At 47.7% G+C, this 22,349-nt stretch overlaps 1 long non-coding RNA gene across 1 annotated transcript in view; it reads left to right on the top strand.

Moving 5' to 3' along the window:
* LOC138998417 (uncharacterized) overlaps positions 1 to 22,349 on the top strand; it is a 95,541-nt gene that overhangs the window by 4,287 nt on the left and 68,905 nt on the right. Inside the window, exon 3 of the long non-coding RNA XR_011469155.1 lies at positions 9,073 to 9,106. This is a non-coding gene — a long non-coding RNA (uncharacterized lncRNA). The remainder of the gene's footprint in view (positions 1 to 9,072; positions 9,107 to 22,349) is intronic.

Here is a 22,349-nt window from a genome sequence, read left to right as displayed (position 1 = left end):
AACACTGCTTATCCCTGGGATCCCAGGGGCCTCACTGATGCTTCACTGCCCAGACCTCGGGGACCCACAACAGCTGTGTTCTCACCATTAGAGGGAGAATGGAGCCCGTTGCTTGGGGATTAACTTGTCAAACAATTAAGCAGACAGGCTGCCATCGAGGTTTCCGTTTCATAATTGATTTATCACTTGGGAGCGTCTTGATTCCCAGGGCTCAGCATGGAGGGCTGCCCTCCAGGCTAACACTCTAGGACAGTTGCAGGAGGCTGCGGGGAGGGCAGGAGGCGCCATGCGGTCCCATCCAGCTTGGCCCGGCCTTCAGACACAGTGAGATTTTTTACTTTCCAGCAACCCTGGCCACACAGTCCCTGCGGGTCCTCAGAGCCTTGCCCAGTCTCGTGTTGTTTGGGGAGGCAGACACCAAGGAGTGTCCACGGAGAACACCTACTGTTCCCGGGCCTCCCTCCTTTAAAAGAACATGTCACACATTATTTTTAAATACATACATGTATGTATATGTGTATGTATATATATTTTTAAATACATATATGTATGTATATGTGTATGTATATATATATTTCAGAGAGGAAGGGAGAGGGAGAGAGAGAGAAACATCAATGATGAGAGAGAATCATTGATTAGCTGCCTCCTGCACGCCCCCTACTGCAGATTGAGCCCATAACCCAGGCAGTGTGCCCTGACCGGGAGTTGAACCGTGACCTCCTGGTTCATAGGTTGACGCTCAACCACTGAGCCATCCCGGCCGGGCTCGCATACATTTCTGTTTCATGCATGATTCCCCTACATTTCATAAATTCCTTTCTCAGACAATGCATCTATACATACCCTGCATCCCACTTTGCCCTCCTTGTCACCTCTGGCTCTCAGCGACATCCCGAGAATTCCCGAGCCAGGGTGTTGTGCCACCAGCTCTCTGAAGTCCTACGGAGTGTCATCGAGATGACATTGAGACCTCCAGCTTCGATAAATGAGCTCAGAAAAGGGGGCTTCATTTAGGGAGTGATCCCTACTCCCCAGTGGATTCCCGAACAGGGACCTCAAACCACGTACTGAGTTTGCAATAATTTCTTTCTGCTCCCCGTGACAAGAATGACTTGTTCCTTTGCTTCAAAGCACATGGCTTTTGAACAAAGCATTACCCATAGGTTGGAAGCCGCCTTCTCCACCCACATCTGTCTCCTCTCCCTCTCCCCTGCAGCCACCATTATCCCGTTGTCCCAACCACGGTTTTATTGTAATGTTTACCTTCTGTGTATATGTGTCCATAGCAACGCATCCTCTTGTTTTTCTAAAACATTGTTTCTAATTTACACTAACTACATTCTTTACTAATCATTCTGCAGTGTTAACAATTACTCTTCAACTTGCTTTCTGCACTGAATATTGTATTTTCAAGATCTTTTTTTTCTTTTGCCCTGGCCTGTGTGGGTCAGTGGAGAGTGTCAGCCTGCAGACTGAAGGATCCTGCGTTTGATTCCAGTCAAGGGCAGGCACCTCGGTTGCAGGCTCGATCCCTGGCCCGAGTCGGAGCATGTGCAGGAGGCAGTCAATCGATGTTTCTCTCTCTCTCTGTCTCTCCTCCTCCCTTTTACTCTCTCTAAAAATCGATGGAAAAATATCCTTGAGTGTGGATTAACAAAAACAAAAAAAGAAAAAAAATTTTTGTTGGCCTTTGGTAGGTCGAGGCCAGTCCTTTAACTGCTGTAGAGTATCCCCCCATCTGCACCTGGCCTTCCCCGTTCATGTCCTTCATGTCATGACCTTTCTCCACTATTCACTGCTTTACTCCACGGACCACTGCCTTTCCCGTCTCCCCTGTCACAGTTGCAAGGGGTACTTTTGGGGGAACACCAGGAGGAGGGATTGTGAGTCCAGAGCGCGTGTGTTTTGAATTACATTCGAGCACAAAATTTTCATAGGACAGCTGGGGCTCAAACGACAACCCGCGAAGTGAGGGACTGGGATGGATTTAAACGTAGGGAACTCAGGGCCTAAAAACAGAATAAAACCTCACTTACTGAGTTCTCCTTAAAAAAGTATACAAAGCAGTGAAAAAAACTACAAGAGAAAAATAGTTTCTTTTTAGTCGCAGCTGTTTGAACCAAAGGCAAGTGGATATAAATGACAGGCTGCGGGGTCTTACCTCTCCCCAGTCTTTTTTTTTAAATTTTTATTGTTGAAAGTATTATATTGGTCCCCTTTTTCTCCCATTGACCTCTCCTACCCTGCGCCCCCTCCCCAGGCGTTCACCACCCTATTGTCTGTGTCCATGGGTTATGCATATACACATATGAGTTCATTGGTTGATCTCTTTCCAGCCCCCCCTCTCCTGCCTGCCCTCTGAGGTTTAACAGTCTGTTCCATGTTTCTATGTCTCTGGGTCTATTTTTGTTCATCAGTTTACGTTGATCATTATATCCCACATATGAGTGAGATCATGTGATGCTTAATCTTTCTCCGACTGGCTTGTTTCGCTCAGCATAATGCTCTCCAGGTCCTTCCATGCTGTTGCAAATGGTAGGAGTTCTTTCCTTTTAACAGCAGCATAGTATTCCATTGTGTAGACGTACCACAGTTTTCTAATCCACTCATCTGCTGACGGGCACTTAGGCTGTTTCCAAATCGTAGCTATTGTAAATTGCACTGCTGTGAACATGGGGGTGTATGCATTCTTTCTGATGAGTGTTACAGGTTTCTTAGCATATATTCCCAGAAGTGGGATGACTGGGTCAAATGGGAGTTCGATTTTTAATTTCTTGAGGTCCCCGGTCTTTGGATCGTGTGGCACCAGGACAAGCATCGCAGTGAAGTGTGGGCAGTGGCACTCGGCCCTTTCCTTCCTGGGCGATGCTGAATTGCAGGCACACAATCCCATGGCCAGTCTCTCCGTTCTCACCTTCCGGTGACTCAGCCAACGCCTCCAGGACTCTCCCTCCCACACGCTGTGTTTCCCTGCACTGAACACGCAGGGATGAACCGGAGGCCGGTCCGCATGCGAATGGCGGTGCTGCCTGCACTTGAGGAGCCTGTGTTAATGAGGACCCGCGGAAACTGAATAATTGATGCACGCATATCTCCGGGCTTAATTATCCGCAAACATCTCTCTTCTCTCTTCGCTTTGTATTTGCACACAGGGCCTTGGTGGCCGCTGCTCTGAAGGTCACACAGCCAGACTAGTGGCAGGAGAGGGGTTGCCCCGGTTGCCTTGTCCCCCACAGTTAGCGGACACTGTCCAGATGTGTGTCTGGGTACTATTCAATTAGCTATTGACATTTATTGATTGATTGATTGGTGTTGTTAATTCTCACCTGAGGATATTTTTCCATTGATTTTTAGAAAGAATGAAATTGAAAGAGAGAGAGAGAGAGAGAGAGAGAGAGAAACATCAATGTGAGAGAGAGACATCAATCAGTTGCCTTCTGCATGTGCCCTTACCAGGACCAGGGATGGAGCCTGCATGGACCCTTTAGTCTGAGGGCTGATGCTCCATTCCCTAAGCCAAACTGGCTACAGCTCTTGTGGTTTCCTTTTATAAAAAATATTTTTATTGATTTCAGAGAGGAAGGGAGAGGGGGAGAGAGAGAGAAACATCAATGATGAGAGAGAATCATGGATCGGCTGCCTCCTGCACTGCCCGGGGATCGAGCCCACAACCCTGGCATGTGCCCTGACCAGGAATCAAACCTCCTGATGGTCAACCACTGAGCCACCCCAGCTGGCAGGAAGCTTTTCTTATACCTTGACCACCAGACAATGCTGCCCTATGTCTGTTTAACAGGCATGACCCTGGGTTAAACTCTGAGGAAAGAGGTCACCCCCACTGGGCCCACACCCTCTCCCCAGCCCTCAGCTCTTTGGGCTCTGCCCTGACCTCTGACTAAATTCTTCTTCAACTTGAATCTCCTTCAAGAACCCAAGGCAGTGTATGTGTGAGCAGGACTCCCACGTCTGCCAAGATGACTGCGTGGTAAATGGGTGGATGAGCCAATGCCCAGAGGGGTCTCTCCAGCTGCAGCGCGTCCTGGAAACTGTTCTCAGAAAAAAGCAAAGTCAAACCGCTAAAGAGTCCTTGCTGACCTTGAGCCTGCCTTTGTGCTGACCTCAACCCCCAATCACCCCATTTTCTCCTGGATACCTGGTCCTCCCTGGGGTGGCATCTTTCAACTCTCTCTGGTTTTCTGGGGTTCTCGGCCCACCACGCAGTTTGCAAAGACCACATCTGGCCGGCGTGTGCTTGGCTCAGTTTTCATTGTGTCCTTGTAAACAGCAGGACATGCATGTGCCTGGGAGCCCAATGTCCACCCTCGAGGGGAGCCGAGCTGGCCCCAGCCTTGCGTGCCCTGCAAGTGGCCTTGTGCTTGCCAGCTGTGTGCAGCATCTCGGGAAAGCAAGCAGCGCCCATAGGACAAAGCCCTCCCAACGGCAGCTCTCAGGTTCTGTCTTCTTAGCCCGGAGCGCCTATCAGCCGTTCGGTGGGGTTTGCTTAAATGTAAACAAAAGTGCTCCAACTCCTCGGCCCTAGCTGTCCGCCGTGACCCCGTGCTGTGTGGGCTGAAATGAAAGTTGGTCCATCCAACCAGCTGCTGTTCCTCGCCTCTGGGGTCGGGCCTAAGGACCCGGAGATGGGACTACGGGCCGCGTTGCCGGTCCTCAAGCCGCCCAGTCTGTGGGCCTCACCACGGCCATCATCCTGCCACCTGTGACCGTCGTCCCTGTCTGCCAGGCTCAGCCACACTTTCCAGTCTGGGCCGCCTCAACCCCCCCCCCCCCCATCCCCTTGACTGTCATTTTGGTGTCTTAGAGCACAAGAATACAAGGACGGGCCCGGCCAGCATGGCTCAGTGGTTGAGCGTTGACCTATGAACCAGGAGGTCACAGTTTGATTCCTGGTCAGGACACATGCCCGGGTTGTGGGCTCGATCCCCAGTAGGGAGTGTGCAGGAGGCAGCTGATCAATGATTCTCTCTCATCATTGATGTTTCTATCTCTCTCTTCCTGTCTCTTCCTCTCTGAAATCAATACAGATATATTAAAATATATATATATATACAAGGGCAGAATCTGCCACAGAGCCGGAATCTATTGAACAAGGAGTGTGACAGCAGACACGGTGAGGGTGGCAGCTGGACAATAGGGGTCGATAGCCCTGTCCAGGCTGAGCTCAGAGAGGCGTGCTCAGGACATCACAGGCTGTGGGACTCCTGCTCAGAGCAAGACCGCCAGCCAGCCCGGTCGGGGTGCCTCCCGTTGCATTTACAAAGCCGCTCTTTTGGAAACTGACCCTGTGTCCCCTCTTCCCTGGTGATGTGCCAAGGAGGTGCCACACAGAGGTGACCAGTCTGACCTGGCATCTACTTAGCCATGACTTCTTCTTTTTTTAATCTTTATTGTTGAGAGTGTTACAGATGTCCCTCTTATTTCCCCCCATCACCGCCCTTCACCCAGTTCGCACCCCAGCCCTTCGCCATCTTATTGTCTGTGTCCATAGATCATGCACATAAGATCTTTGTTTAATCTCTTCCCACACCCCCACCCCCTTCCCCGTGAGAATCGTCAGTCTGTTCCATTTCCATGCCTCTGAGTCTATGATATGCACGAGTTTATTCTTTCATTAGATTTCTTATTCGTTTATTTTGATTTTTAGATTCAATTGTTGATAGATATGTATTTATTTCCTTTTGATTATTCATATTTTGTATCTTTTTCTCCTCTCCCTCCCCCTTTCAGCTTTTTCTCTTCCTCCCCCTCCCCCCCAACATTTCATGTAGTAATACTGGTTTGGTGGTGTAAGCCCCAGCAGGATTGACTGAGGAAGACAAGGGTGTGGGTGCGGCTCACCAGCTGTATCGCTCCTCTACCTCAAGATAATGGCAAAGATAACACCGGTTAACATAGCTCATGTTTTATTCAATATTACGGTGACTTTCAGTGACGCCCAATTATAATTCAACTGCGTCTCTATTGAAAACAATTATCGCCCTTTCACAATGAGCTTTGAGGCAAATAAATTGTTTGCGTGATTAGTTACCGCATGTGCCAGAGGTGTCTCTCCTTCCCTCCCCCCCCCCCCCTTTCTCTCTCTCTCCACTCCTCCCCAATGCTGTAGCCTTTAAATTTGCCACTAACTAGCATAAACTCGGTTTAACTCTTTGTCTGATCCAGAAGGTAGCAACCAAGCTCATTTACATACTCAGGAGAAGAAAAAAGTGGCTCTAGTCACCGCCCCCCCCCCCCCACAGTTATACTCATTAAAAATCAATGAGGGTCGCCTGGCCTGTGTGTCCCAATGGTTCAATGTGGCCCTATGAACCAGGAGGTCATGGTTCCATTCCTGGTCAAGGCACATGCCCTCCGTGCCCAGTAGGGGGCGTGCAGGAGGCGGCCAATCCATGATTCTCATCATGGATTCTATTTCTCCCTCTCCCTTCCTCTCTGAATCAATAAAAATATATTTTTTAAAAAGCGGGGGTGTGGAGGCTAATGGAGCTAAATCAATGTGTTTTGTTATACTCGGGACTGACATTACATAGGCTTTTTAATCCTGAGTCTGCATTGCGAGGGGTCCTGGGAAGTCCCAGTGGGGACCTGTGGTGTGTGTGGTGGGGGGTCACCCCTTAACCCAGGCTGCACTGAGTCCGTCGCCAGTCTCCAGGGCAGGAGTTAAGCCAAGAGGAAGCTTTTTTCCTCCCATGAGAAGCCCAGGGATTCTAGAAACACCGGCACTTTCAGGAGGTGCCAATGAAAGGGTGAATTGACAGAATAAATAAACACACATGAAAAATGGCATCCTACGGTAATAATGGCCGCCGAAGCCTTTTTGTACCTTCGGGAACGTGTTAGAGTGATTTCTCTTTCATGTCAGCAACATCGCCGTTTATATTGGGCGGGAGGAGCTTGGGAACAATCAGAATTCCCCACCGGGGAGAAACCAGCCACATGAACCGTCTCGCACATGTTGGCTTCTTTAAACGAATGAAACAGGTAAGAGGTGACAGCTCCAATATAGGAGAAGCACTAAAGCATGGAGTGAATTAGCAACACACAGAATTATATGTCAGCTGCTTACAGCATCTTACATATTCAAAATACCGTCTGCATATGATTAAGGGTGGGGGGAGGGGAAGGGGGAAACGAGAATACGGAAAGAATGAATAGACATACTTGTCAGATTCCCTGTCCATATAAACCTCAGGCATGGCTTGGTGAGCTTGGTAGTAGTATCCCGGTTTTATAGATGAAAAATCAATATGCAGAACAATGAATATTGTTTGTCCAGCGGTACCCACCTACTAAGCACAGAGACGAGATTCAGACCGGCTCTGCCGACGCCTACATTCTTCGATCCCCACCTCTCAGTGGAATATAATTTAATAGTTTTTCTGTATCTTTTGTGGTGTTGCCAATGCGTTAAAGTCTGAATGTGGTGGTGGTGGTGGTGGTTCTACTTACTGTCCTCATGTTAGATCTGTCCTACCCAGCTCTTAATATGGACTGGTCCTAAAGGTATCTATCCCTTGCCATCATTAAAAAGTCCAACTTAAGCCCTAGCCGGTTTGGCTCAATGGATAGAGGGTCAGCCTGCAGACGAAGGGCTATAGGATTGATTCTGGTCAAGGGTATGTACTCCAGTTGCAGGCTCAATCCCCAGTAGGGGGCGTGCAGGAGGCAGCCGATCCATGATTCTCTCTCCCTCTCCTTAACTCTCTGAAATCAATAAATATATATTTTTTAAAGAAATGATCTTGCATAACTAGCATCTACTTGGTGGTCCTATTTTACCTTCTTTGTCAAAGACTACAGGCATCCTTGCTTATTATTTTAAATTTTAATTAAAACATATGCTGGATGCCTGGGTGACCAGCAAATAACGAACTCATCATTTCACCGTCCAAGCAAGTTTGCATGTTGGGTTGTGGTCCCATGGGCACCAGGAGTCCTCTAAAGAATTCTAGAGCTGAGATTAATTAAATTCATAAATAACAGGTGCAAGACAAGGGAAAGCTTACTAGTGTAGTGAGGATGGCTGGCCTAGAGAAGAAATGAGGGGCTGAGTGGTGGCATGGCCCAAGCACAGGACAGCACTATATTAACACTGAAAATGGAAGTTTCCTTTCAGTGAAGTAACACCATCCCTCTCACTGAGTTAGTGTTGTTGATGGAAATGTCATTGTTTTTCGTTTTTAAAAAATATATTTTTATTGATCTCAGAAAGGAAGGGAGAGGGAGAGAGAGAAACATCAATGATGTGAGAGAATCATGGATTGGCTGCCTCCTGCATGCCCCATACTGGGGATTGAGCTTGTAACCCAGGCATGTGCCCTGACCGGAAGTCGAACCTGACCTCCTGGTACATAGGTCAACACTCAGCCACTGCCGGCCAGGCCGTTTTTGTAGTTTTGTTTGGATTTGTTGCTAAGTTTGACTACGTGTTTCAGTTTTGTAAGTGCCGTGAGCATCAGGTATTTGTACATAATTTAGGTTTGCACATATTTAAGTAACTTCCATCTCACAGCATAGCAATATTTTATGTCAATGCTAAGAAATCTTTGGCAAATTTTTTTTAGCAAAAGGGATGTGGAATACTATTCATCATTGAACGTTCTTTGGTCATAGAAACATACCTTTTAAAAAGTTATCCCCTCTACCATTTTCTTGTGGATTTAATACTTTTAAAATTCTTTCCTGGAATTTTATTGAAATTTTTAAAAAGAAGCAGAGACAAATATGTACTCAATAAAGTTGAACTCGAAATGTCTTGCAAGTCTTTATTGGGCTTAAGTTGAGTTGCCATGTAATTTTATTCTATTGAAAGTGGGCCATTTTTTCTTTTCCATTATCTAATTGATTTTTGGACATGTTCAACACTATTGATGATTCTGTATCAGAAATCAGTATTATATTTTGTAGTTTTTAGAGCTAATGCTAATATCTTTTTCTATGAATTTTTTTGGGTTTTTTAATGTATAAAATTTTATTGTCTGCAAATATTAACAATGTTTTCTATTGACCCCTCTCAATCTTCATCCTTTTTTTTTGGTCTTTTTTATTTTCTAGGAGCTCCAATACACCATCGAAAACTGTGTTGGGGGTAAGTTATACATTTTCCATTATTTAATATGCAGTTCCCATTTGCTCTTATTGATTGAGATAATTTTTGTACATTTAAAAAAGTCTTTCATTCCAAGACTAATTTGCCGAGACAGGTAGGTATGCATTTTTAAATAATACATGAGAGCATTTTATGTCAGCCTATCTTGTCTCCGCATCTCCTGAAGTGACTGCTTTTCCTTCTTTGTGCTGAAGTTCATGTTGTGATTCTTATTTATCTACTTGTTTGAATCGGTTTTTTATAAAACAAAGGTGTTTTCTCAACACCGGCGCCAGCCGTTGGAGATGAGCGATGACATCTGTTTTCTGTGTCACCCACCATGGCCGGCTGAGTGTCAGACCCGTGACCGTCACTCAGTAAAGGGTGTTGGCGATGGCGAAGGCACCCGTGCCCTGTTCCCCAAAGCTTCTGCTCTAGAACTTCCGCATTTCATGCAGTTGATCCATGAATCATACGCTGTTCTGTTCCCTGCCTGCTCCAGCATTAAACAGCTTGCAAGGGAAACAGATTATGAAAGTGCTAAGGACAAGTCGGCTTGTGAGATATGTTGTATGCAAAGTGAAAACACGTAGTGTACCTGTTGGGAGGACCTGTGGCTCCACATTTTTTACTTTTTAAAGAAGGGGGATGGGCCTGGCCGGTGTGGCTCAATGGTTGAGCATGAACCTATGAACCAGGAGGTCACGGTTCCATTCCCGGTCAGGGCACATGCCCGGGTTGTGAGCTCGATCCCCAGTGTAGGATGTGCAGGAGGCAGCCGGTCAGTGATTCTCTCTCATCATTGATGTTTCTCTCTCTCCCTCTCCCTACCTCTCTGACATCAATAAAATATATATTTTAAAAAATCAATAAAAGGGGAGGGATGGGGCTCCAGGCTGCAACAAGGAGATAGGGGTACACGACTGTATGTGTTTTCTTGTTGCTCAGGGGGTGAGGCATTCTCTTCTCTCGAGAGGTAGGCGTCGATTAAAGAGAAGCTGGTTTTCTTTGTTCCCTGCAAGTGTCCTGAAGTAGCCAATCCTCATACCCATCAAGCAAGCAAATAGAACCTCCGGCGCCAACGTACGTGGGAAGATAAGATTAATCTCAGCCTAGAGAAACATTGTGAGTATGTAAAAAAACCCTCACACTCCAACACAAATAAAACGGGAGCCCTCAGCAAGAGGCTGGCGACAGAGGCTCCGCGCCCTCCTGCAGTTCAGGGCTGGTTTCGAGATGCAGGTTTTGTTACCGAACAAGGGCTTGCTGCCCAGCATTGGAGCAAAGGAAAGGCTTTATTGCAAGGTCGGCTGGCCAGGAGACACGAGCCCGAGCTGACATCTGTCTCCTCGGCCTGGGGATCCGGGCAAGACGTATGGGTTAAGGAGACCATGCTGGTTTGACGGGGAGGTTTCCATAGCGTGGCTTTGGGACTTGGTAGTTTGGCAGTTTATGGTAAGAGGTGGTAAAGGGTGAGGATTCAGCACCCGTCCCTGTGGACAGCAACCCCTTGGCTTTTGAAAGGTTCTGGCATTCAGGTTCCTGTCCTGTCCCAGTCCTCTGGCTTCCTTGGGGACAGGGAGCGTTGGTCAAAGTTCTCTCCTCTGCATGTGTTTCAGTTGCACGCCTTGTGGTTTTGTTCCATTGACTCTGAAAAACAACTCAGCATGTTGTCAGAACCAGCATAGAGCCATTTTGAGCTGGGTCTTCGGTTCCAGATCTCCACCAAGACACTTCCTAACCGGGTTGGCTCTCAGTAATATATTCAAGCAATGTTCCCGGGGCTCTGGTGTGAATGACCCTGGTGTCGCGCGAGAGAATTTCAAGTAGCATTCTTCATTGTTAGAGAAAAGTACTCATCTCGTTCCCTATGAAATTATAACACGCACATCAAACCCTCCTTCGTGGGTGGTATTGCTTAGGATGGAAAGAAGCATTTTAAGTAATTTGTGTGACAGGGGGTATCGGGAAGCCGTGTAAGAATGACCTAAGTTCGGGAAATGATTTAAGAAGTTCCCGCGCCGCAGGAATAATCATTTGCGGAGGGCACAGGAGCCCTTTGGGAAGTGTCTGCTCACAGGGTGAGAATTTAATTCTAGGCCAGCGTGAGGCGGCCCATGGATTAAATAGTTTTTGAAGCCTTGGTCACTTCCGTGACCAGGGAAAGGTAACCCTTGACTCAGCCCTCGCCCCATAGAGTGGAACGAAGCCAGAACGTCCATCATATTGGGTGGATGGGGCTCACCATGGCAACGGAGCTCAATTCTGTCATGATTCATTCATGACAAGGACACTTACCTTTTTTTTCTGTTCATGTTCCAGAAACTATAAGTGTGCAATGAAAAGAAACAAAGGAGCCACGCAATCCTATAGCATTTTAAAAATAATTAACTTCCTTGCCAGGCTGGTGTGGCTCAGTGGTTGAGTGTTGAGCCATGCACCAAGAGGTGACTAGTTTGATTCCCGGTCAGGGCACATGCCCGGGTTATGGGCTCGATCCCCAGTTGGGGACATGCAGGAGGCAGCTGATCGATGATTCTTTCTACTCATGGATGTTTCTCTTTCTCTCTCTCTCCCTCCCTCCCTCCCTCTTTCTCTAAAAATCAATACAAATACATTTTTTAAAAAGATGACTAGAGAGGAGCTTAGATGCACAAGTAGAGTGGGGGGTGAGGAACCAGGGCTTGGAGGAAGCGGGGAGTGAGGCCGCTGTGGGGAATGTGAACAGGTGGAGAGGAGAGGCAGGCGAGTTCATTGAAAGCCTCATTGTTCTTCACGAGAACTTGGCCTTTCTTCTATAGGCAGCTCCTCCCTGGCGAGATCAGTGTCTCTGTCCCTAGAGACATTAGCTAGGTCTTTTTTCCCCCTCGAGTCCTCACTTTTGATCCTCCTTCACCTGCCGTAGATTCCCTTCTATTCAAGTGCAGTGGGAAAGCATGAGTTGCCTGCATTTTGATTCTACAGCGAGGACCCACCGAGGGCCGCGCCGCTAAGCTGGTGGCAGAGGTGGTGCGATTAAGGCCTTAGCTACTGTGGTATCTCGCCATCCCACCCTTTGCTGTCAAAAGTAATGAGTGTGGATTACACACATTTGAGAGAAGAATTCCTTTCATTTCCAACCTGGGAGCCTCTCTAGAGAGGAGGAGGTGGGAGAATGAATGGCATCATTTGCGTAATTCCTGGAACATCAGTAAGAGGTGGTGTTTGGGAAAAGGTCCCTCACACTCTTCCCAATAGGTTGGCTCATCGGCTGAGTACAAATAGGAAGTAAGAATTCCCTATGATACAGCAGTCAGAGGACACAAAAGGCTCTGTTGTCCTGTTGCCTGTGTTTAGATGAGAAAGGAAAAACAAATACATCACAGCAGCTAATTTTAGATGCAGTCTGCATGGCTGCTTGGTGGGTTGAAAAGGATACAGTCACCTTTAAGAGACCACTGGAGCCCAGCCGGCATGGCTCAGGAGTTGAGTGTCAACCTATGAATCAGGAGGTCACGGTTCAATTCCCAGTCAGGGCGCATGCCTGGTTGCAGGCTCAAACCCCAGTGTGGGGCCTGCAGGAGGCAGCCGATCGATGATTTTCCCTCATCATTGATGTTTCTCTCTCTCTCTTCCTTTCTGTCTCTGAAATCAATAATAATAATAATAATAATAATAATAATAAAGAAAAATGAACTACTTGCTTGGACCTGAAACGAAGTGATTCTACATTTACGACGTCTAACGAAGCTTCCCAGGTTCACTGCTTCTTGTCTGGCTTCTGAGCTCTGTTGGAAATCAAAGACAAGCCTTTCTTGAGTTCACCCCACAGGTTTGCTTTGCGGCATTTTTAGGTTCCCAGGGGCTGCCATAGTGAAAGGTAGATGGACTTAGCAAGTGACACCCCTTTCGGGACACCCCAGGCAGACGGGAGCGAGGGTGTGGGTATGGAAGTTTCAGACGCTGACGCCAGTCTGAAATCGGGAACCAGAGTTCAGTGAGTTAAATGAGAGAGACGGGGTTATTTCTAAGCTATGTCCAGGCTGCCTTGGCTTCATTTATCAGCACGCTGGGTCACACTGACAGACTCGGAGGCATCTCCGATAAGAAAATACATTAATTTTCTTTTCAGCAAATTAAATATAAGGGGGCGGTGGTGAACATTCCCAGGTAGGCTTAATTTGGTTTGACCCATCTAAGCTTGACATCAACTGATGTTAATAATGCTGACACACAACATAATATCTTTTTAAATGAAAAAATAAATGTTTTTATTGTTTTTGGAGAGAGAGGAAGGAGGGCCATAGAGAGATAGAAATATCAGTGAGAGAGAAACATCCTCGATTGGCTGCCTCCTGCACGCCCCCTATTGGGGATCCCTGGGCATGTGTCCTGAATGGAACCAGTGACCTTTTGTTTCATGGGTCTACGCTCAACCACTGAGCCACACCAGCCGGGCAAAATAGTCCCTTTTTTAGTAGCTTACAATCTAGATCAGTGGTCGGCAAACCGAGGCTCTTTGGTCCCTTGAGTGTGGCTCTTCCACAAAATACCATGTGTGGGCGCGCACATACAGTGCTATTGAAACTTCGTGGCCCTTCGCTGAAGTCGGTTTTCGGAAAGGAGATAGACAAAACAAGTACACAAGATGCGTGTGGATGGGAGAGTTGGAAGGGGTCGACCTCAGCGAATGTACCTCCATCAGATTGAGGACATTTTTAGCAAAGGCCAGCTTAGGAGCACCCTAATTAAGTTATTAACAATGTACCTACCTATATAGTTTAAGTTTAAAAAATGTGGCTCTCAAAAGAAATTTCCATCGTACTGTTGATATTTGGCTCTGTTGACTAATGAGTTTGCCGACCACTGACCTAGATGGAAAGATACGATTTATGACTAAGTAGTAGGAAACACATTAACAAGTATACATGTGTACTGTTGCTATCTGGCTATATATGTATGTAGTGGATATAATATTTTGAGATTAAGGATGGCTACATTTGTTCGGGCAGTCTTCTCCAACAGATTGCATTCTTTTGGGGGGAAGTACCCATCTATTTCCATCATTTATGTTTCTGGGTGAGACATGGTAGCATTCTCATACTGCTCCCTGGTTCCGTTCCTCAGATCCCAGTTTCCGCTCTAACCCTATTTTGTTCATCAGTTTTTTCGGTTCATTAGATTCCACATAGGAATGACATCATGGGATCCTTGGCTTTCTCTGATGGGCTTATTTCCCTTAGAATGAGACTCTCCAGGTCTCTCCATACTGTCTCCAAGGATAAGAGATCCTTCTTTTTTTTTTTTTCTTGGTCTCAAAAATTTCTAATTCACATCTATCAGTCCCACAACTCCCTGGCTATCAGCAGCCACCATAGGCAAGAAGCAGTACGTGGCATCGCTTCCTAAAGAGCAATAGGTCTGTTATCAACTGTGCTTTCAGTGAGGGCGAACAAGTGACTCAACGCCGTGGACTTAGAATTCGGTGTTTGTTTGCGTGGAGTAGAATGAGCCTCAATGGTTCAGAAACCCGGCGATGGAAATCCGTGGGCTAGGAAGCCATGGGTCATTCATGGCAGCAGGAGCTTTCAAAGTGTTCGGATAATGGCGCCGCGAGAATGTACAGAGCCCGAGTTTCTAGGAAATGGTTTAAGGCTAGAGCCTAAAAGTGATTGTTAAGATATTTCTCTCCAGCACAACCCTTTTATCTGACCTAATTAAAATGTCTCCGCATTGTTTTCTCAACACAGCATTTAATCAAAACCCTCTGCTAGATTCTCCCCGAGATGCGTGTGTGATCCATGCGAGCACACATGCTGGGGAGTGATAACAGAGGAATGGGGAGAATTATAGCAGTTTTCTGCTCTTTTGTTGAACAGTAAATATTTTAGCAATCCATCTCCATTTTTCAGATTGAGTTTCTCTGGAGTCATGTATGGCTTTGCTTTAGATGAAAAGCACGTTGCGTATCTGAAGAGCAAAAAGATTGAAAGGCGATTATAAGAGTTATATTTCTTGATCTTCCTATTCACTCCCACACATGCCCCGACCAGGGTGGGGGATCCAGCCTGCAACCGAGGTTGGTGCCCTTGACCAGAATCAAACCCGGGACCCTTCAGTCCATGGGCTGATGCTCTATCCACTGAGCCAAACCAGCCAGGGCGCAAAGCCTTTATCCCTTAAGTCTGAGAGCATCTCTCCCATTTAAAACATCCCAGCAGCAGCGGTGGCCACCCCAACACCTTCTCAAATGCCGTCTCTTCCTCTGGCGTTGTTCTCACCAGCTGTCCGCCTTACTGCAAAGGGACCTGTGACGTGTCCGCAGGCATGACTCACCTCAGGGCTCCTCCAGGCCTCACCTCCCAGCTCATCAGTCTGCTGAACTCACTCAGCCTGCACCCCGTCACCAAGCACATGGTTCCTGATCAAGTCACCTCGAAGCCTGCACCTCACCTGCCTGTCCGCAGCCTCAGTGTCCCGCCTTCCTGGAACGCCTCTTACTCTGGCTTGGCTTGCACACCCCTCTCCCGATTTGTCTCCTGCTTTTTCGGTTTCTCCATATTTTCTGAGGCCCCTGAGCACAGGGGTCTGGGTAGCCAGTGTCGTCATTCCCTCTTCCACAGCCACTTCCCCGCCCCGCCTCGCACTGACACAGCTCTGCTTTGCTCTTCAGGGGCTCCCCCTCCATCTGCTAAGGGAAGGTGACTCCTTTCCCTGTCCCGGGGATGCAGAGTGACTTGTTGAATCGAATTATGTCACTTCGGTTCCTTCCCCACTAAGTGGTTTAAGCAGGGACGCGTGACCCAGTCAAGGGCGACAGGGAGGAAGCTCCCAGGCCACTTCTGGGATAGATTTTTCCAAACCAGTAAGAACAGGGAGCCCGGTCGGTGTGGTGCAGCAGTTGAGCATCGACCTCGGATCCAAGAGGTCGCCAGTTCGATTCCAGGTCAGGACACATGCCCGGGATGTGGGCTGCATCCCCAGGAGAGTTCGTGCAGGAGGCAGCTGATTGATGATGTTTCTCTCATCATTGGTGTTTCTATCTTTATATCCCTCTCCCTTCTTCTCTCTGAAATGAATAGTTTTTTTTTTTTAAAAAAGGAGGGGTATCTCAGAAGACAGAGGGCGGCCAGGCTGTGCCTGGACACCGTCCTCCTCCTGCCGAAGGGGTGCTCGTTAGTGATGGTCGCTGCGTGGGTGGGGCCATGTGGGAAAGGACTGACAGTGAAGCCAGCTGCTGCAGTAACCGCTTCAGGGAGCCACCGGACTTGTGAATTTAACGTGTCCTTCTTCCCAGGGTAGGATTCTAGATATTGCCCTCCGGGCTGCAAATGGGCAATCAAACTAAGTGCTTTTGAAGTCAGTGTTCCCCAAGCTGCGATTCATGGAATGTTCATTCCGTGGGTTATTAATAGACTTCCTACAAATCAAAGGTGATGAAAGAGACGTTCTCTTCCCAAATGAACTCAGAAAAATCTGGGTTCAAGTCCCTATTGCAGGACTTCTCAGAGCTTTCATATCCTAGTGTAGAACTCCAATCTCTAACATAGGGATATAGTGCCTGGCCATGGCTCAGTGGTTGAGCATCGACCTAGGAACCAGGAGGTCACAGTTCAATTCCCAGTCAGGGCACATGCCCGGGTTGTGGGCTCGATCCCCAGTAGGGAGTGTGCAGGAGGCAGCCGATCAGTGATTCTCTCTCAACATTTAAGTTCCTCTCTCCCTCTCCCTTCTTCTCTGAAATCAATAAAAATACATATATTTTAAAATACCATAGGTTGTAATCGCTAGTATTTACCAAACGTCGGCTCGTCAGCCGCAGGCATTTGCCACGGAGCTTCGCTCAGGGCTGCGTTGTTGTAGATCTCACTTTGGGACCTGTTGCTTCTGAAACCACGATTTGGCTTTGGGCTTCATTTCTCTTTTCCTCTGGTACATCTCACCCTAACTGTTCCTGCTCTACGCTGTGAGGAGCCCATTAAAAATGGGATTGCCAATTCCCCGGTGACCTGTGAGCTTTTGTGCAGCGATATCGACATCCCCATTTAAAACAATGAGGCGGGAAGAGATGAGACAGACTCCCCTGCGAACAGAGCTGTTCGCAGGGGACAGGAGGGAAGAAAGGAAATCTATGAGCTGCCTCTTATCAGGTAATGGGCCAGGTAGGCAGGCAGACCTGTTGGGCAGCGAGAACTCACGCTCCGAGTGGGAGCCACCAAATAAAAGGTGTTTGCTGCGGGCACCACTGAGAAGGGAATTTTCAGGTGAGAAAATACAGCTGCTCCGTCCCCGGGGAGAGGGTTTTTCTGGACGCATCTTCCTTGTTCTTTGTTACATGTCGCCCCCCCCCCCTCCCCCCCGGCTGCGGTGGCGTCTGTATTCTGCAGAGAGGTTGTGTCTGTTTTGCACCCACAGGGAGCCTCCGTGCCTGCTGCACAGTGTGGTTTAGAAGCTCCCAGTGCTCAGGTACCTGGGTTCCAATCCTGATCCTGCAACGTGCTGGGGTTTGACCTTGATGAGATGTTTTAAGGTCTGTGGGCCTCAGTTTACTCATCTGTAAAGTGGGAATATTAATAGTATTTCCCCTCGTGCACTTTTTTACAAACCCAGTGCCGGGCATAAAGTTAAGTGCCTGGTAAATGCAACGAAGTACAACAAATTCAATAAATGATCAAACATTACTCACCCTGGCCAGTGTTTCTAAGTGGTTAGAGTGTTGGCCCATGCACCGAAGGGTCTCGGATCCTGGTCCAGGGCACATACCTGGGTCGCAGGTTCTGCCCCACCCTATGTGGGGCTCCTGTGGGAGGCAGCCAATGGATGTGTCTCACATCAGTGTTCTCTCTCTCTCTCTCTCTCTCTCTCTCTCTCTCTCTCTCTCATTTCTCTTCCTCCCTCCCTTTTTTTCCTCCCTTCCACTCTCTCTGAAAAGCAATGGAGAAAATATCTCCGGGAGAGGATTAACAAAAATAAAAATAACAAAAAACATGACACAGTTCCTTGTGGAACACTGTCACGCAGGACACTCCCAGGCAGACGCTGTAGCATGTGCCAATCTATAGGATGGGGGGGTTTGCAAAGCAGAAGGAGAGCTGGGCTTTGGGGTTCAAGGTCTGCCGAGGCCAGATATGCAAAGTAGTGTGCGTCACACTATGGAGCTCGAGGCCTACATCTGTGCAGACGCCTTGAGGGGCTGTAAGTTAGGGAGGGGTGTGGGTGACCCCTCGCGTGCTGGGAAGGTCACACTGGCTGTAGCGTGGAATGTCGGGATCAGTCCTTCACCGCCACGTGGCCTGCTGTCTCATTGAAACAGAAGTTAAATCGCTGACCCAGCAGGTACTGACGAGAGTGTGACTGACAAAATGAGAAGTGATTGGCTTGTGCGTGGCAAGGACAGTGCGTTTAACAGTACCCACCTGCTCGCGCGTGCCGCCTCAGGCTCAGGGGAAGGAATGTATGCTATTTTTACAGTGTGTGCAGTTCAGAAAACTTTCCGACAAGCATGTGTCTTTGCCTAATGGGAATGACCTCCCCGTGACATTCGGTAAACGATAAGCCACGGCTGCGGTTCCCCGGTTCCCGATAGTCCATATTAACCGGCCGGGCTCTGTTCTTTCGAGGCTGTGGTCTGTATCACTCAGCTGGATTTTAATCGAAGCTGTACCTCCAAGATCTCTCTCTATGAACAAATCCTTGTTATAAATGAAGCAGGTGTGTCTGGAGGTGTGAGGATGCCTCCCTGTCCTTAGACCTGGTGGAGAGACAGCGGGAGCAGGTGAACTTGGGGTGGGAATAAGGGAACATGCCCCACCCTGTCCTCAAAGGACCAGCCTTTGAGTCAGGTGCTGTGCACCCTGTATGTTCACAGGGACAGTGGGAAAAAGGGACATTGTTAAAAGGCCAGCCCTGTTAGGGCCTTCGGACATCTCATTAACCCTCCAGAAGTCTTACTTTTTCCATCTGTAAAGTAAAGCAAAGACATTTTTAAAAAATAAAAATATGCCCAGCCAGTGTGGCTAAATGGGTGAGCATCAACCCATGAACCAGGAGGTCAAGGTTCAATTCCTGGTCAGGGCACATGCCCGGGTTGTGGGCTCCATCCCCTGTAGGAGGGCGTGCAGGAGGCAGCCGATCCGTGATTCTCTCTCATCATTGATGTTTCTCTCTCTCTTTCCCTCTCCCTCCCTTCCTCTCTGAAATCAATAAAAATATATTTTAAAAATAAATTTTAAAAAATTTCAAAACACCCCGTATCTCGTAGGGATATTGTGCAAATTAAATCAATGAACTTTATATGCAAAACACTTAACACTGCGATTGATGTCTAATAAGCACCCCAAGTAGTTATTATTATTATGATAGTCAGTAAGTGAGAGGTTATGGTAAAGTGCTCCTGGAACTTCAAAATAAATTAGTCTCTGTGAGGGAAACTAGGAACAAAATAAACATAAAAAACGAGATTAACCGCCTGTGGCATTAAGCTCTCCTAACGCAGGCTGCATGTGTGTGAGGCCGTGGAGATCTGAGTGACAGCCCAGACCAGCCGTGGGCAAACTATGGCCCACGGGCCGGATCCGGCCCGTTTCAAATGAATAAAACTAAAAAAAAAAAGACCGTACCCTTTTATGTAATGATGTTTACTTTGAATTTATATTAGTTCACACAAACACTCCATCCATGCTTTTGTTCGGCCCTCCGGTCCAGTTTAAGAACCCATTGTGGCCCTCGAGTCAAAAAGTTTGCCCACCCCTGCCCCAGACCAATCCAGCAGGCAGACGCAGAACAGCACAAAGACCCCGCCCACTGGGGTGGGACTGATGAGAGAGAAACCGGTACTCCAATCAGAGCATTGGCATAACTGCAGAAAGAATGTCCCAAGAACTGATAGACTCTGGAAAAGACGGTCACAGATAAAGGTTTGGCTGTTGTTGTTGTTTTATAAATGTGATTTTTAGAGAGAGGAAGGGAGAGCTTGAGACACAGAAACATTCAGGAGAGAGACATCCTCTTCCATTGGCTGCCTCCTGCACACGCCCTACTGGGGATCCAGCCCACAACTCGGGCATGTACCCTGACCGGGAATCGAACCGAGACCTCCTGGTTCATATTTTGATGCTCAACCACTGAGCCACACCAGCCAGGCGAGGAAGCCAACTTTTTGGCAGGATTCCCTCATTTAAACTTAAGGCTCTACTTGGGTAGTAACTTAGGGAAAGGACTCAACTGAAATAAAACTCTCTCCCTCTCTCTCCCCCTCTCTCTCGCTCTCTTGTGTATGTATGTATATGTATGATGTATGTGTGTGTATATGTGTATGTGTGTGTATGTATATATATATATATATATATATATACATACACACACATACATATATATAGGACTATCTAGACTCTAACCCTTAGTTAAACTATAAACTGTCCAGCTCATAAACTTAAGGTTAGCCATTCAGCCAGCCATGTATCCATCCATCCCATAGTAAGGGAACAGGCCAGGGGACTAAGTCACCTTGTGTGGGCCCCAGGGGGCTGTCACTCTGTGGGCCCCAGCATTTCTCTTTTCCCTGAAGCTTTTGTGTGGAGGTCACATCCGACCACTTTGAGCATCAGAGGCAGCCTCTGGGCTGGCAGGAACATTGCTCAATAGGATAATTGCAGTGTCGCTCTGTTGTACTTTTTATGCACAAATATAATACAGTCTGTATAATTAAATCCATCATTCACTACAGTAAGTGTAGTTCACCTGACTTCGGCAATTCATCTTCCCCTGGCCCCTTGGGAAACACCTTCCCATATCACGCGCCCTCGGATGGAGGCCAACCCCTCCTTACTTTTTTTTCTCTTTCTTCTCGCTTCCTTTTTTCATATTATACTATATTTATGCCATTCTGCAGTTTGAAGAAGAGTTTTTTCCCCCTGTTCTAATTTATTTCATTTCACAGCAGATGCCTAGGTACATCTTCTTACACTAAAGGGCAGATACTGAACCAGAGATCAGAGAGGTTGAGTAACTTGTTCAAGGATGATCAGCATGTAAGTGATGAAGGGGACATGTTAGCCCAGGAATTCAGACTGTGCTATTTTGAGACGTGTCCCTCCTCAGACTGTTTTTCAGTGTGTATGATCTAGAAAAACTTTACTTCTCTAAAGAGACACCTCCTAAAAATTCCCTGCCCTCACTCCGGGCTCCTCAGCTGGGCCCGAGTCTGTCGGAATATGACAGCACTCTCTAAGGTCCCTTTAAGACCTTCAAACACTCAGCGTGCCAAAATCCTGTGTCCAGGACACCCACCCTCTTGGGCAGTAAAAGGATCTAAACACAGAACTTACACAGATGTTGAGGTTAAAGTAGCCTACGTTTTCTCTTCTTACCAGGTTCAGTGCAGCTGAATTGGATCTATTTTGCTTTTATCATTTATTTCTTTGACGCCCTCTTTGCCGGTCCTCTGAGTCAGGGGTGGGGAACCGTTTTCCTGCCAAGGGCCATGTGGATATTTATAACATCATCCGGGGTCCATACAAAATTACCAACGTAAAAATCAGCCTGCTCTGTTTGGTTGAACATTTCATGAACTCACCCCTAATGCCTTGGCAAGGCCAGACCTAATGATTTGGAGCACTTAACATGGCCCGCGGGCCGGACGTTCCCCATCCCTGCTCTAAGGACATGCTGGCTCAGTGACTAGGAATCCAGCCTGCAGTCTCTCTGAGCTGCCTTCAGTGAGGGTGGGGTCAGATCATTCCCATGGCCTCTGATTGGGCCCCTCCCGGGACCTGCTGAGGCCTCCCCAGCCCCCGCAGGAAGCAGCTGTGGGGAGGCTGACGGGTTCTCTGCTTTGCCAGGGACTCTAGGATCCAGGCTTCCCAGCGTGAAGGACACGAACCCCCTTTCCCCTCACATCCCTTTCTAGCCCGCTCACCACCATGAGGCCTCAGGTTCCCCCTTCTGTCAGGAACACGGACTTCCTGATGAGGCCATCCATCCCATACCCTTCTCCTTCCCAGGGACCTTCTGGTGACAACGGAGTGACCATTTGGGGATTCCTGGGTCTTCTTACCAACACCTCCCCAAATCCTTTAGGCAGCCCCCGCATCACATCAGCCTTCCTCTTTATTTATTTGCTTTGAGTTGTATTTTGAGGAGAAATAAGGCAGGAAGACAATCAAATGCTGCTCTCAGAGTCCTGACCTTGACCCCCAAGCTGTAGGCCCTTCTTCTCCCTCCCCAGCCCTCACCTGGCAGGTTATCCTGTTCTATGGCCAGGGCT

The sequence above is a fragment of the Myotis yumanensis genome, unplaced genomic scaffold (assembly GCF_028538775.1).
Source record: "Myotis yumanensis isolate MYYU_CA2020_CCGP unplaced genomic scaffold, mMyoYum1.0.hap1 SCAF_20, whole genome shotgun sequence".
Classification (NCBI taxonomy): domain Eukaryota; kingdom Metazoa; phylum Chordata; class Mammalia; order Chiroptera; family Vespertilionidae; genus Myotis; species Myotis yumanensis.
This window is presented reverse-complemented; position numbering and strand designations above follow the sequence as displayed.